General features: G+C 43.3%; 7 non-coding genes across 7 annotated transcripts; all 7 read left to right on the forward strand.

Annotated features, from left to right (window-relative positions):
* The first annotated feature begins 993 nt into the window (after positions 1–993).
* trnae-cuc (transfer RNA glutamic acid (anticodon CUC)) lies at positions 994–1,065 on the forward strand. Its single transcript has one exon. It is a non-coding gene; the product is annotated as a tRNA-Glu (tRNA).
* Positions 1,066–2,786: 1,721 nt separating this feature from the next.
* On the forward strand, positions 2,787–2,858 carry trnae-cuc (transfer RNA glutamic acid (anticodon CUC)). Its single transcript has one exon. It is a non-coding gene; the product is annotated as a tRNA-Glu (tRNA).
* Positions 2,859–4,579: 1,721 nt separating this feature from the next.
* On the forward strand, positions 4,580–4,651 carry trnae-cuc (transfer RNA glutamic acid (anticodon CUC)). The gene has a single exon. It is a non-coding gene; the product is annotated as a tRNA-Glu (tRNA).
* A 1,721-nt stretch (positions 4,652–6,372) lies between these two features.
* Positions 6,373–6,444, forward strand: trnae-cuc (transfer RNA glutamic acid (anticodon CUC)). The gene has a single exon. It is a non-coding gene; the product is annotated as a tRNA-Glu (tRNA).
* Positions 6,445–8,165: 1,721 nt separating this feature from the next.
* Positions 8,166–8,237, forward strand: trnae-cuc (transfer RNA glutamic acid (anticodon CUC)). Its single transcript has one exon. It is a non-coding gene; the product is annotated as a tRNA-Glu (tRNA).
* A 1,721-nt stretch (positions 8,238–9,958) lies between these two features.
* On the forward strand, positions 9,959–10,030 carry trnae-cuc (transfer RNA glutamic acid (anticodon CUC)). Its single transcript has one exon. It is a non-coding gene; the product is annotated as a tRNA-Glu (tRNA).
* A 1,721-nt stretch (positions 10,031–11,751) lies between these two features.
* Positions 11,752–11,823, forward strand: trnae-cuc (transfer RNA glutamic acid (anticodon CUC)). Its single transcript has one exon. It is a non-coding gene; the product is annotated as a tRNA-Glu (tRNA).
* The last annotated feature ends 551 nt before the right edge of the window (positions 11,824–12,374 follow it).

A 12,374-nucleotide genomic window follows, 5' to 3' on the forward strand; every position in this document is an offset into this window, starting at 1 on the left:
TGGCAAGCAGTTATGCTCTCCACTATAGCACCAATGCCCTGACAGAGACTTTCATCAGACAACAAGTCAAAACAACTTCGGTTGGTTTGTTAAGTTTGGGGACATGTAAATTCAAACTGCAATGGTACTATTCGCCATCACGGACAGATGCCTACGTTGTTGGAAAGAATGAATTGATAAATGAGCAATTACTTCTGTAATGACAAGGAAACTCTAAGCACCACCTGAGACACAGCCCCCGTGCCAACTGTGGCCGCCAGCCTGTGTACAACTCTTGTTTCACAGGTACCGAAAAAGACCCTCCAAGGACTTCAGGAAGCTGATGCAACGGAACGAGAGTGCTACGAAGGTCAATTGCTTGACAAGTGGCTGTAGTATGCCCTCTACTATAAGACTACTGCCGTGACATGCCCCAACAATTTCAGCAGGCATAAAAAGCTATTTGGGAGTTTTAAATGCTTCGGTTCAATTCCTTAAAGTCAGATGTCCCTTTTCCATCACTGATCCGTTCCATATATTGCTCACCTAAGATCATTCTTTTAAAGGGTGTCTGTACATACCTCGTCCGTTTGACTACACATAGCCCCCTGCAAAATGGACAACGAGGCACAAGAGACAACACCCATAGTTCACAAAAATCAAAGGCTCCCTGGTGGTCTGGTGGCTAGGATTTGGTGTTTCCACTGTTGTGACGTAGGTCAGGAGTGTTTTATTTCTTTTGTCATCTATCCACTTATTTTCTTGCAGGGTTATGACACACTCGCTCTTACTCAGGAATCTTTCTATTTCTCCCTGAAGTAAGAGAGAAGTCAAAAGCGTGAAAGTTGTGCTTGCTTGGATTTATTCTCCAGATGCACAGAATTACTTTCATTTAAGACTAAAATGTTCCCAACTTCAGCACGTATTCAATGCAATGCACAATGCCAATTTTTTTGTCAGTTAGGAAGAGTTTACTGCAGATTTGCAATCGGTACTGTTGACTAGGCATTCGGGTCCCTGATGGTCTAGTGGCTAGGATTCGGCGCTCTCACCGCCGCGGCCTGGGTTCGATTCCCAGTCAGGGAATGAGAGTTTTGAAACTCTGACTAACTAGTGTAAACCTAAGACGCGTGTGTTGTTGTTTTCCAATGACAAGACTGCAATGTCAATTTAATCAAGCCCTGTCACAGATTTAACAGGACCTTGGTATGGAAGTAGTCATCCTATGCGCATCACTGAATTTGTGTTAATACTTTACAACCAGCAGATTTAGTCATTCTCTTTAGAGAAAGGCTCAATAAACTCTTCCCAGCAGCTCTAGAACCATTGTGGCTTGGCAGTTTTAAAAACTAAAAGAATGATCAAGTTTTTTTGATACTTTGATGTGTGCTTAATAATCCTTTGAGCAGCAAAAAGGAGTTCCATTTGTCATCAAATGACATGGGCTGATTCATCCACGGATGATATGGAAGACAAGGAATTGTATGGTCAGTTGCCGGACAAAATGTTTTTGTCAACGGGCTTGGAGCATTTGGCGATGTGGAAGGTGCTGGCCGTCCGTGGATTCTTGGATTGAGTTTGAGGGAGGCCTGTTTTTTTTCTGTGGTACGGCACTGGGGAATCTCATCTTCCCCACTCGCTTGGTAAACTTGTGATGCCCATCAGATACAAGATTAGATTTCATGGTTGAAGAGTTTGTTAAGCTTGACAAAGCACTCTGAGCAGACGTAGAGATAGCAAAGTAGATTTGAAAGCTTTCCCCAGTTCGAATTGTCTGAATGCATTGGCCGGGAATCGAACACGGGTCAACTGCTTGGCAAGCAGTTATGCTCTCCACTATAGCACCAATGCCCTGACAGAGACTTTCATCAGACAACAAGTCAAAACAACTTCGGTTGGTTTGTTAAGTTTGGGGACATGTAAATTCAAACTGCAATGGTACTATTCGCCATCACGGACAGATGCCTACGTTGTTGGAAAGAATGAATTGATAAATGAGCAATTACTTCTGTAATGACAAGGAAACTCTAAGCACCACCTGAGACACAGCCCTCGTGCCAACTGTGGCCGCCAGCCTGTGTACAACTCTTGTTTCACAGGTACCGAAAAAGACCCTCCAAGGACTTCAGGAAGCTGATGCAACGGAACGAGAGTGCTACGAAGGTCAATTGCTTGACAAGTGGCTGTAGTATGCCCTCTACTATAAGACTACTGCCGTGACATACCCCAACAATTTCAGCAGGCATAAAAAGCTATTTGGGAGTTTTAAATGCTTCGGTTCAATTCCTTAAAGTCAGATGTCCCTTTTCCATCACTGATCCGTTCCATATATTGCTCACCTAAGATCATTCTTTTAAAGGGTGTCTGTACATACCTCGTCCGTTTGACTACACATAGCCCCCTGCAAAATGGACAACGAGGCACAAGAGACAACACCCATAGTTCACAAAAATCAAAGGCTCCCTGGTGGTCTGGTGGCTAGGATTTGGTGTTTCCAGTGTTGTGACGTAGGTCAGGAGTGTTTTATTTCTTTTGTCATCTATCCACTTATTTTCTTGCAGGGTTATGACACACTCGCTCTTACTCAGGAATCTTTCTATTTCTCCCTGAAGTAAGAGAGAAGTCAAAAGCGTGAAACTTGTGCTTGCTTGGATTTATTCTCCAGATGCACAGAATTACTTTCATTTAAGACTAAAATGTTCCCAACTTCAGCACGTATTCAATGCAATGCACAATGCCAATTTTTTTGTCAGTTAGGAAGAGTTTACTGCAGATTTGCAATCGGTACTGTTGACTAGGCATTCGGGTCCCTGATGGTCTAGTGGCTAGGATTCGGCGCTCTCACCGCCGCGGCCTGGGTTCGATTCCCAGTCAGGGAATCAGAGTTTTGAAACTCTGACTAACTAGTGTAAACCTAAGACGCGTGTGTTGTTGTTTTCCAATGACAAGACTGCAATGTCAATTTAATCAAGCCCTGTCACAGATTTAACAGGACCTTGGTATGGAAGTAGTCATCCTATGCGCATCACTGAATTTGTGTTAATACTTTACAACCAGCAGATTTAGTCATTCTCTTTAGAGAAAGGCTCAATAAACTCTTCCCAGCAGCTCTAGAACCATTGTGGCTTGGCAGTTTTAAAAACTAAAAGAATGATCAAGTTTTTTTGATACTTTGATGTGTGCTTAATAATCCTTTGAGCAGCAAAAAGGAGTTCCATTTGTCATCAAATGACATGGGCTGATTCATCCACGGATGATATGGAAGACAAGGAATTGTATGGTCAGTTGCCGGACAAAATGTTTTTGTCAACGGGCTTGGAGCATTTGGCGATGTGGAAGGTGCTGGCCGTCCGTGGATTCTTGGATTGAGTTTGAGGGAGGCCTGTTTTTTTTCTGTGGTACGGCACTGGGGAATCTCATCTTCCCCACTCGCTTGGTAAACTTGTGATGCCCATCAGATACAAGATTAGATTTCATGGTTGAAGAGTTTGTTAAGCTTGACAAAGCACTCTGAGCAGACGTAGAGATGGCAAAGTAGATTTGAAAGCTTTCCCCAGTTCGAATCGTCTGAATGCATTGGCCGGGAATCGAACACGGGTCAACTGCTTGGCAAGCAGTTATGCTCTCCACTATAGCACCAATGCCCTGACAGAGACTTTCATCAGACAACAAGTCAAAACAACTTCGGTTGGTTTGTTAAGTTTGGGGACATGTAAATTCAAACTGCAATGGTACTATTCGCCATCACGGACAGATGCCTACGTTGTTGGAAAGAATGAATTGATAAATGAGCAATTACTTCTGTAATGACAAGGAAACTCTAAGCACCACCTGAGACACAGCCCTCGTGCCAACTGTGGCCGCCAGCCTGTGTACAACTCTTGTTTCACAGGTACCGAAAAAGACCCTCCAAGGACTTCAGGAAGCTGATGCAACGGAACGAGAGTGCTACGAAGGTCAATTGCTTGACAAGTGGCTGTAGTATGCCCTCTACTATAAGACTACTGCCGTGACATGCCCCAACAATTTCAGCAGGCATAAAAAGCTATTTGGGAGTTTTAAATGCTTCGGTTCAATTCCTTAAAGTCAGATGTCCCTTTTCCATCACTGATCCGTTCCATATATTGCTCACCTAAGATCATTCTTTTAAAGGGTGTCTGTACATACCTCGTCCGTTTGACTACACATAGCCCCCTGCAAAATGGACAACGAGGCACAAGAGACAACACCCATAGTTCACAAAAATCAAAGGCTCCCTGGTGGTCTGGTGGCTAGGATTTGGTGTTTCCACTGTTGTGACGTAGGTCAGGAGTGTTTTATTTCTTTTGTCATCTATCCACTTATTTTCTTGCAGGGTTATGACACACTAGCTCTTACTCAGGAATCTTTCTATTTCTCCCTGAAGTAAGAGAGAAGTCAAAAGCGTGAAACTTGTGCTTGCTTGGATTTATTCTCCAGATGCACAGAATTACTTTCATTTAAGACTAAAATGTTCCCAACTTCAGCACGTATTCAATGCAATGCACAATGCCAATTTTTTTGTCAGTTAGGAAGAGTTTACTGCAGATTTGCAATCGGTACTGTTGACTAGGCATTCGGTTCCCTGATGGTCTAGTGGCTAGGATTCGGCGCTCTCACCGCCGCGGCCTGGGTTCGATTCCCAGTCAGGGAATCAGAGTTTTGAAACTCTGACTAACTAGTGTAAACCTAAGACGCGTGTGTTGTTGTTTTCCAATGACAAGACTGCAATGTCAATTTAATCAAGCCCTGTCACAGATTTAACAGGACCTTGGTATGGAAGTAGTCATCCTATGCGCATCACTGAATTTGTGTTAATACTTTACAACCAGCAGATTTAGTCATTCTCTTTAGAGAAAGGCTCAATAAACTCTTCCCAGCAGCTCTAGAACCATTGTGGCTTGGCAGTTTTAAAAACTAAAAGAATGATCAAGTTTTTTTGATACTTTGATGTGTGCTTAATAACACTTTGAGCAGCAAATAGGAATTCCATTTGTCATCAAATGACATGGGCTGATTCATCCACGGATGATATGGAAGACAAGGAATTGTATGGTCAGTTGCCGGACAAAATGTTTTTGTCAACGGGCTTGGAGCATTTGGCGATGTGGAAGGTGCTGGCCGTCCGTGGATTCTTGGATTGAGTTTGAGGGAGGCCTGTTTTTTTTCTGTGGTACGGCACTGGGGAATCTCATCTTCCCCACTCGCTTGGTAAACTTGTGATGCCCATCAGATACAAGATTAGATTTCATGGTTGAAGAGTTTGTTAAGCTTGACAAAGCACTCTGAGCAGACGTAGAGATGGCAAAGTAGATTTGAAAGCTTTCCCCAGTTCGAATCGTCTGAATGCATTGGCCGGGAATCGAACACGGGTCAACTGCTTGGCAAGCAGTTATGCTCTCCACTATAGCACCAATGCCCTGACAGAGACTTTCATCAGACAACAAGTCAAAACAACTTCGGTTGGTTTGTTAAGTTTGGGGACATGTAAATTCAAACTGCAATGGTACTATTCGCCATCACGGACAGATGCCTACGTTGTTGGAAAGAATGAATTGATAAATGAGCAATTACTTCTGTAATGACAAGGAAACTCTAAGCACCACCTGAGACACAGCCCTCGTGCCAACTGTGGCCGCCAGCCTGTGTACAACTCTTGTTTCACAGGTACCGAAAAAGACCCTCCAAGGACTTCAGGAAGCTGATGCAACGGAACGAGAGTGCTACGAAGGTCAATTGCTTGACAAGTGGCTGTAGTATGCCCTCTACTATAAGACTACTGCCGTGACATGCCCCAACAATTTCAGCAGGCATAAAAAGCTATTTGGGAGTTTCAAATGCTTCGGTTCAATTCCTTAAAGTCAGATGTCCCTTTTCCATCACTGATCCGTTCCATATATTGCTCACCTAAGATCATTCTTTTAAAGGGTGTCTGTACATACCTCGTCCGTTTGACTACACATAGCCCCCTGCAAAATGGACAACGAGGCACAAGAGACAACACCCATAGTTCACAAAAATCAAAGGCTCCCTGGTGGTCTGGTGGCTAGGATTTGGTGTTTCCACTGTTGTGACGTAGGTCAGGAGTGTTTTATTTCTTTTGTCATCTATCCACTTATTTTCTTGCAGGGTTATGACACACTAGCTCTTACTCAGGAATCTTTCTATTTCTCCCTGAAGTAAGAGAGAAGTCAAAAGCGTGAAACTTGTGCTTGCTTGGATTTATTCTCCAGATGCACAGAATTACTTTCATTTAAGACTAAAATGTTCCCAACTTCAGCACGTATTCAATGCAATGCACAATGCCAATTTTTTTGTCAGTTAGGAAGAGTTTACTGCAGATTTGCAATCGGTACTGTTGACTAGGCATTCGGTTCCCTGATGGTCTAGTGGCTAGGATTCGGCGCTCTCACCGCAGCGGCCTGGGTTCGATTCCCAGTCAGGGAATCAGAGTTTTGAAACTCTGACTAACTAGTGTAAACCTAAGACGCGTGTGTTGTTGTTTTCCAATGACAAGACTGCAATGTCAATTTAATCAAGCCCTGTCACAGATTTAACAGGACCTTGGTATGGAAGTAGTCATCCTATGCGCATCACTGAATTTGTGTTAATACTTTACAACCAGCAGATTTAGTCATTCTCTTTAGAGAAAGGCTCAATAAACTCTTCCCAGCAGCTCTAGAACCATTGTGGCTTGGCAGTTTTAAAAACTAAAAGAATGATCAAGTTTTTTTGATACTTTGATGTGTGCTTAATAACACTTTGAGCAGCAAATAGGAATTCCATTTGTCATCAAATGACATGGGGTGATTCATCCACGGATGATATGGAAGACAAGGAATTGTATGGTCAGTTGCCGGACAAAATGTTTTTGTCAACGGGCTTGGAGCATTTGGCGATTTGGAAGGTGCTGGCCGTCCGTGGATTCTTGGATTGAGTTTGAGGGAGGCCTGTTTTTTTTCTGTGGTACGGCACTGGGGAATCTCATCTTCCCCACTCGCTTGGTAAACTTGTGATGCCCATCAGATACAAGATATGATTTCATGGTTGAAGAGGTTGTTAAGCTTGACAAAGCACTCTGAGCAGACGTAGAGATAGCAAAGTACATTTGAAAGCTTTCCCCAGTTCGAATCGTCTGAATGCATTGGCCAGGAATCGAACACGGGTCAACTGCTTGGCAAGCAGTTATGCTCTCCACGATAGCACCAATGCCCTGACAGAGACTTTCATCAGACAACAAGTCAAAACAACTTCGGTTGGTTTGTTAAGTTTGGGGACATGTAAATTCAAACTGCAATGGTACTATTCGCCATCACGGACAGATGCCTACGTTGTTGGAAAGAATGAATTGATAAATGAGCAATTACTTCTGTAATGACAAGGAAACTCTAAGCACCACCTGAGACACAGCCCTCGTGCCAACTGTGGCCGCCAGCCTGTGTACAACTCTTGTTTCACAGGTACCGAAAAAGACCCTCCAAGGACTTCAGGAAGCTGATGCAACGGAACGAGAGTGCTACGAAGGTCAATTGCTTGACAAGTGGCTGTAGTATGCCCTCTACTATAAGACTACTGCCGTGACATGCCCCAACAATTTCAGCAGGCATAAAAAGCTATTTGGGAGTTTTAAATGCTTCGGTTCAATTCCTTAAAGTCAGATGTCCCTTTTCCATCACTGATCCGTTCCATATATTGCTCACCTAAGATCATTCTTTTAAAGGGTGTCTGTACATACCTCGTCCGTTTGACTACACATAGCCCCCTGCAAAATGGACAACGAGGCACAAGAGACAACACCCATAGTTCACAAAAATCAAAGGCTCCCTGGTGGTCTGGTGGCTAGGATTTGGTGTTTCCACTGTTGTGACGTAGGTCAGGAGTGTTTTATTTCTTTTGTCATCTATCCACTTATTTTCTTGCAGGGTTATGACACACTAGCTCTTACTCAGGAATCTTTCTATTTCTCCCTGAAGTAAGAGAGAAGTCAAAAGCGTGAAACTTGTGCTTGCTTGGATTTATTCTCCAGATGCACAGAATTACTTTCATTTAAGACTAAAATGTTCCCAACTTCAGCACGTATTCAATGCAATGCACAATGCCAATTTTTTTGTCAGTTAGGAAGAGTTTACTGCAGATTTGCAATCGGTACTGTTGACTAGGCATTCGGTTCCCTGATGGTCTAGTGGCTAGGATTCGGCGCTCTCACCGCCGCGGCCTGGGTTCGATTCCCAGTCAGGGAATCAGAGTTTTGAAACTCTGACTAACTAGTGTAAACCTAAGACGCGTGTGTTGTTGTTTTCCAATGACAAGACTGCAATGTCAATTTAATCAAGCCCTGTCACAGATTTAACAGGACCTTGGTATGGAAGTAGTCATCCTATGCGCATCACTGAATTTGTGTTAATACTTTACAACCAGCAGATTTAGTCATTCTCTTTAGAGAAAGGCTCAATAAACTCTTCCCAGCAGCTCTAGAACCATTGTGGCTTGGCAGTTTTAAAAACTAAAAGAATGATCAAGTTTTTTTGATACTTTGATGTGTGCTTAATAACACTTTGAGCAGCAAATAGGAATTCCATTTGTCATCAAATGACATGGGCTGATTCATCCACGGATGATATGGAAGACAAGGAATTGTATGGTCAGTTGCCGGACAAAATGTTTTTGTCAACGGGCTTGGAGCATTTGGCGATGTGGAAGGTGCTGGCCGTCCGTGGATTCTTGGATTGAGTTTGAGGGAGGCCTGTTTTTTTTCTGTGGTACGGCACTGGGGAATCTCATCTTCCCCACTCGCTTGGTAAACTTGTGATGCCCATCAGATACAAGATTAGATTTCATGGTTGAAGAGTTTGTTAAGCTTGACAAAGCACTCTGAGCAGACGTAGAGATGGCAAAGTAGATTTGAAAGCTTTCCCCAGTTCGAATCGTCTGAATGCATTGGCCGGGAATCGAACACGGGTCAACTGCTTGGCAAGCAGTTATGCTCTCCACTATAGCACCAATGCCCTGACAGAGACTTTCATCAGACAACAAGTCAAAACAACTTCGGTTGGTTTGTTAAGTTTGGGGACATGTAAATTCAAACTGCAATGGTACTATTCGCCATCACGGACAGATGCCTACGTTGTTGGAAAGAATGAATTGATAAATGAGCAATTACTTCTGTAATGACAAGGAAACTCTAAGCACCACCTGAGACACAGCCCTCGTGCCAACTGTGGCCGCCAGCCTGTGTACAACTCTTGTTTCACAGGTACCGAAAAAGACCCTCCAAGGACTTCAGGAAGCTGATGCAACGGAACGAGAGTGCTACGAAGGTCAATTGCTTGACAAGTGGCTGTAGTATGCCCTCTACTATAAGACTACTGCCGTGACATGCCCCAACAATTTCAGCAGGCATAAAAAGCTATTTGGGAGTTTCAAATGCTTCGGTTCAATTCCTTAAAGTCAGATGTCCCTTTTCCATCACTGATCCGTTCCATATATTGCTCACCTAAGATCATTCTTTTAAAGGGTGTCTGTACATACCTCGTCCGTTTGACTACACATAGCCCCCTGCAAAATGGACAACGAGGCACAAGAGACAACACCCATAGTTCACAAAAATCAAAGGCTCCCTGGTGGTCTGGTGGCTAGGATTTGGTGTTTCCACTGTTGTGACGTAGGTCAGGAGTGTTTTATTTCTTTTGTCATCTATCCACTTATTTTCTTGCAGGGTTATGACACACTAGCTCTTACTCAGGAATCTTTCTATTTCTCCCTGAAGTAAGAGAGAAGTCAAAAGCGTGAAACTTGTGCTTGCTTGGATTTATTCTCCAGATGCACAGAATTACTTTCATTTAAGACTAAAATGTTCCCAACTTCAGCACGTATTCAATGCAATGCACAATGCCAATTTTTTTGTCAGTTAGGAAGAGTTTACTGCAGATTTGCAATCGGTACTGTTGACTAGGCATTCGGTTCCCTGATGGTCTAGTGGCTAGGATTCGGCGCTCTCACCGCAGCGGCCTGGGTTCGATTCCCAGTCAGGGAATCAGAGTTTTGAAACTCTGACTAACTAGTGTAAACCTAAGACGCGTGTGTTGTTGTTTTCCAATGACAAGACTGCAATGTCAATTTAATCAAGCCCTGTCACAGATTTAACAGGACCTTGGTATGGAAGTAGTCATCCTATGCGCATCACTGAATTTGTGTTAATACTTTACAACCAGCAGATTTAGTCATTCTCTTTAGAGAAAGGCTCAATAAACTCTTCCCAGCAGCTCTAGAACCATTGTGGCTTGGCAGTTTTAAAAACTAAAAGAATGATCAAGTTTTTTTGATACTTTGATGTGTGCTTAATAACACTTTGAGCAGCAAATAGGAATTCCATTTGTCATCAAATGACATGGGGTGATTCATCCACGGATGATATGGAAGACAAGGAATTGTATGGTCAGTTGCCGGACAAAATGTTTTTGTCAACGGGCTTGGAGCATTTGGCGATTTGGAAGGTGCTGGCCGTCCGTGGATTCTTGGATTGAGTTTGAGGGAGGCCTGTTTTTTTTCTGTGGTACGGCACTGGGGAATCTCATCTTCCCCACTCGCTTGGTAAACTTGTGATGCCCATCAGATACAAGATATGATTTCATGGTTGAAGAGGTTGTTAAGCTTGACAAAGCACTCTGAGCAGACGTAGAGATAGCAAAGTACATTTGAAAGCTTTCCCCAGTTCGAATCGTCTGAATGCATTGGCCAGGAATCGAACACGGGTCAACTGCTTGGCAAGCAGTTATGCTCTCCACGATAGCACCAATGCCCTGACAGAGACTTTCATCAGACAACAAGTCAAAACAACTTCGGTTGGTTTGTTAAGTTTGGGGACATGTAAATTCAAACTGCAATGGTACTATTCGCCATCACGGACAGATGCCTACGTTGTTGGAAAGAATGAATTGATAAATGAGCAATTACTTCTGTAATGACAAGGAAACTCTAAGCACCACCTGAGACACAGCCCTCGTGCCAACTGTGGCCGCCAGCCTGTGTACAACTCTTGTTTCACAGGTACCGAAAAAGACCCTCCAAGGACTTCAGGAAGCTGATGCAACAGAACGAGAGTGCTACGAAGGTCAATTGCTTGACAAGTGGCTGTAGTATGCCCTCCACTATAAGACTACTGCCGTGACATGCCCCAACAATTTCAGCAGGCATAAAAAGCTATTTGGGAGTTTTAAATGCTTCGGTTCAATTCCTTAAAGTCAGATGTCCCTTTTCCATCACTGATCCGTTCCATATATTGCTCACCTAAGATCATTCTTTTAAAGGGTGTCTGTACATACCTCGTCCGTTTGACTACACATAGCCCCCTGCAAAATGGACAACGAGGCACAAGAGACAACACCCATAGTTCACAAAAATCAAAGGCTCCCTGGTGGTCTGGTGGCTAGGATTTGGTGTTTCCACTGTTGTGACGTAGGTCAGGAGTGTTTTATTTCTTTTGTCATCTATCCACTTATTTTCTTGCAGGGTTATGACACACTAGCTCTTACTCAGGAATCTTTCTATTTCTCCCTGAAGTAAGAGAAAAGTCAAAAGCGTGAAACTTGTGCTTGCTTGGATTTATTCTCCAGATGCACAGAATTACTTTCATTTAAGACTAAAATGTTCCCAACTTCAGCACGTATTCAATGCAATGCACAATGCCAATTTTTTTGTCAGTTAGGAAGAGTTTACTGCAGATTTGCAATCGGTACTGTTGACTAGGCATTCGGTTCCCTGATGGTCTAGTGGCTAGGATTCGGCGCTCTCACCGCCGCGGCCTGGGTTCGATTCCCAGTCAGGGAATGAGAGTTTTGAAACTCTGACTAACTAGTGTAAACCTAAGACGCGTGTGTTGTTGTTTTCCAATGACAAGACTGCAATGTCAATTTAATCAAGCCCTGTCACAGATTTAACAGGACGTTGGTATGGAAGTAGTCATCCTATGCGCATCACTGAATTTGTGTTAATACTTTACAACCAGCAGATTTAGTCATTCTCTTTAGAGAAAGGCTCAATAAACTCTTCCCAGCAGCTCTAGAACCATTGTGGCTTGGCAGTTTTAAAAACTAAAAGAATGATCAAGTTTTTTTGATACTTTGATGTGTGCTTAATAACACTTTGAGCAGCAAATAGGAATTCCATTTGTCATCAAATGACATGGGGTGATTCATCCACGGATGATATGGAAGACAAGGAATTGTATGGTCAGTTGCCGGACAAAATGTTTTTGTCAACGGGCTTGGAGCATTTGGCGATGTGGAAGGTGCTTGCCGTCCGTGGATTCTTGGATTGAGTTTGAGGGAGGCCTGTTTTTTTTCTGTGGTACGGCACTGGGGAATCTCATCTTCCCCACT

The sequence above is a fragment of the Leuresthes tenuis genome, unplaced genomic scaffold (genome assembly GCF_036924035.1).
Source record: "Leuresthes tenuis unplaced genomic scaffold, fLeuTen1.0.hap1 SCAF_10, whole genome shotgun sequence".
Lineage (NCBI taxonomy): Eukaryota > Metazoa > Chordata > Actinopteri > Atheriniformes > Atherinopsidae > Leuresthes > Leuresthes tenuis.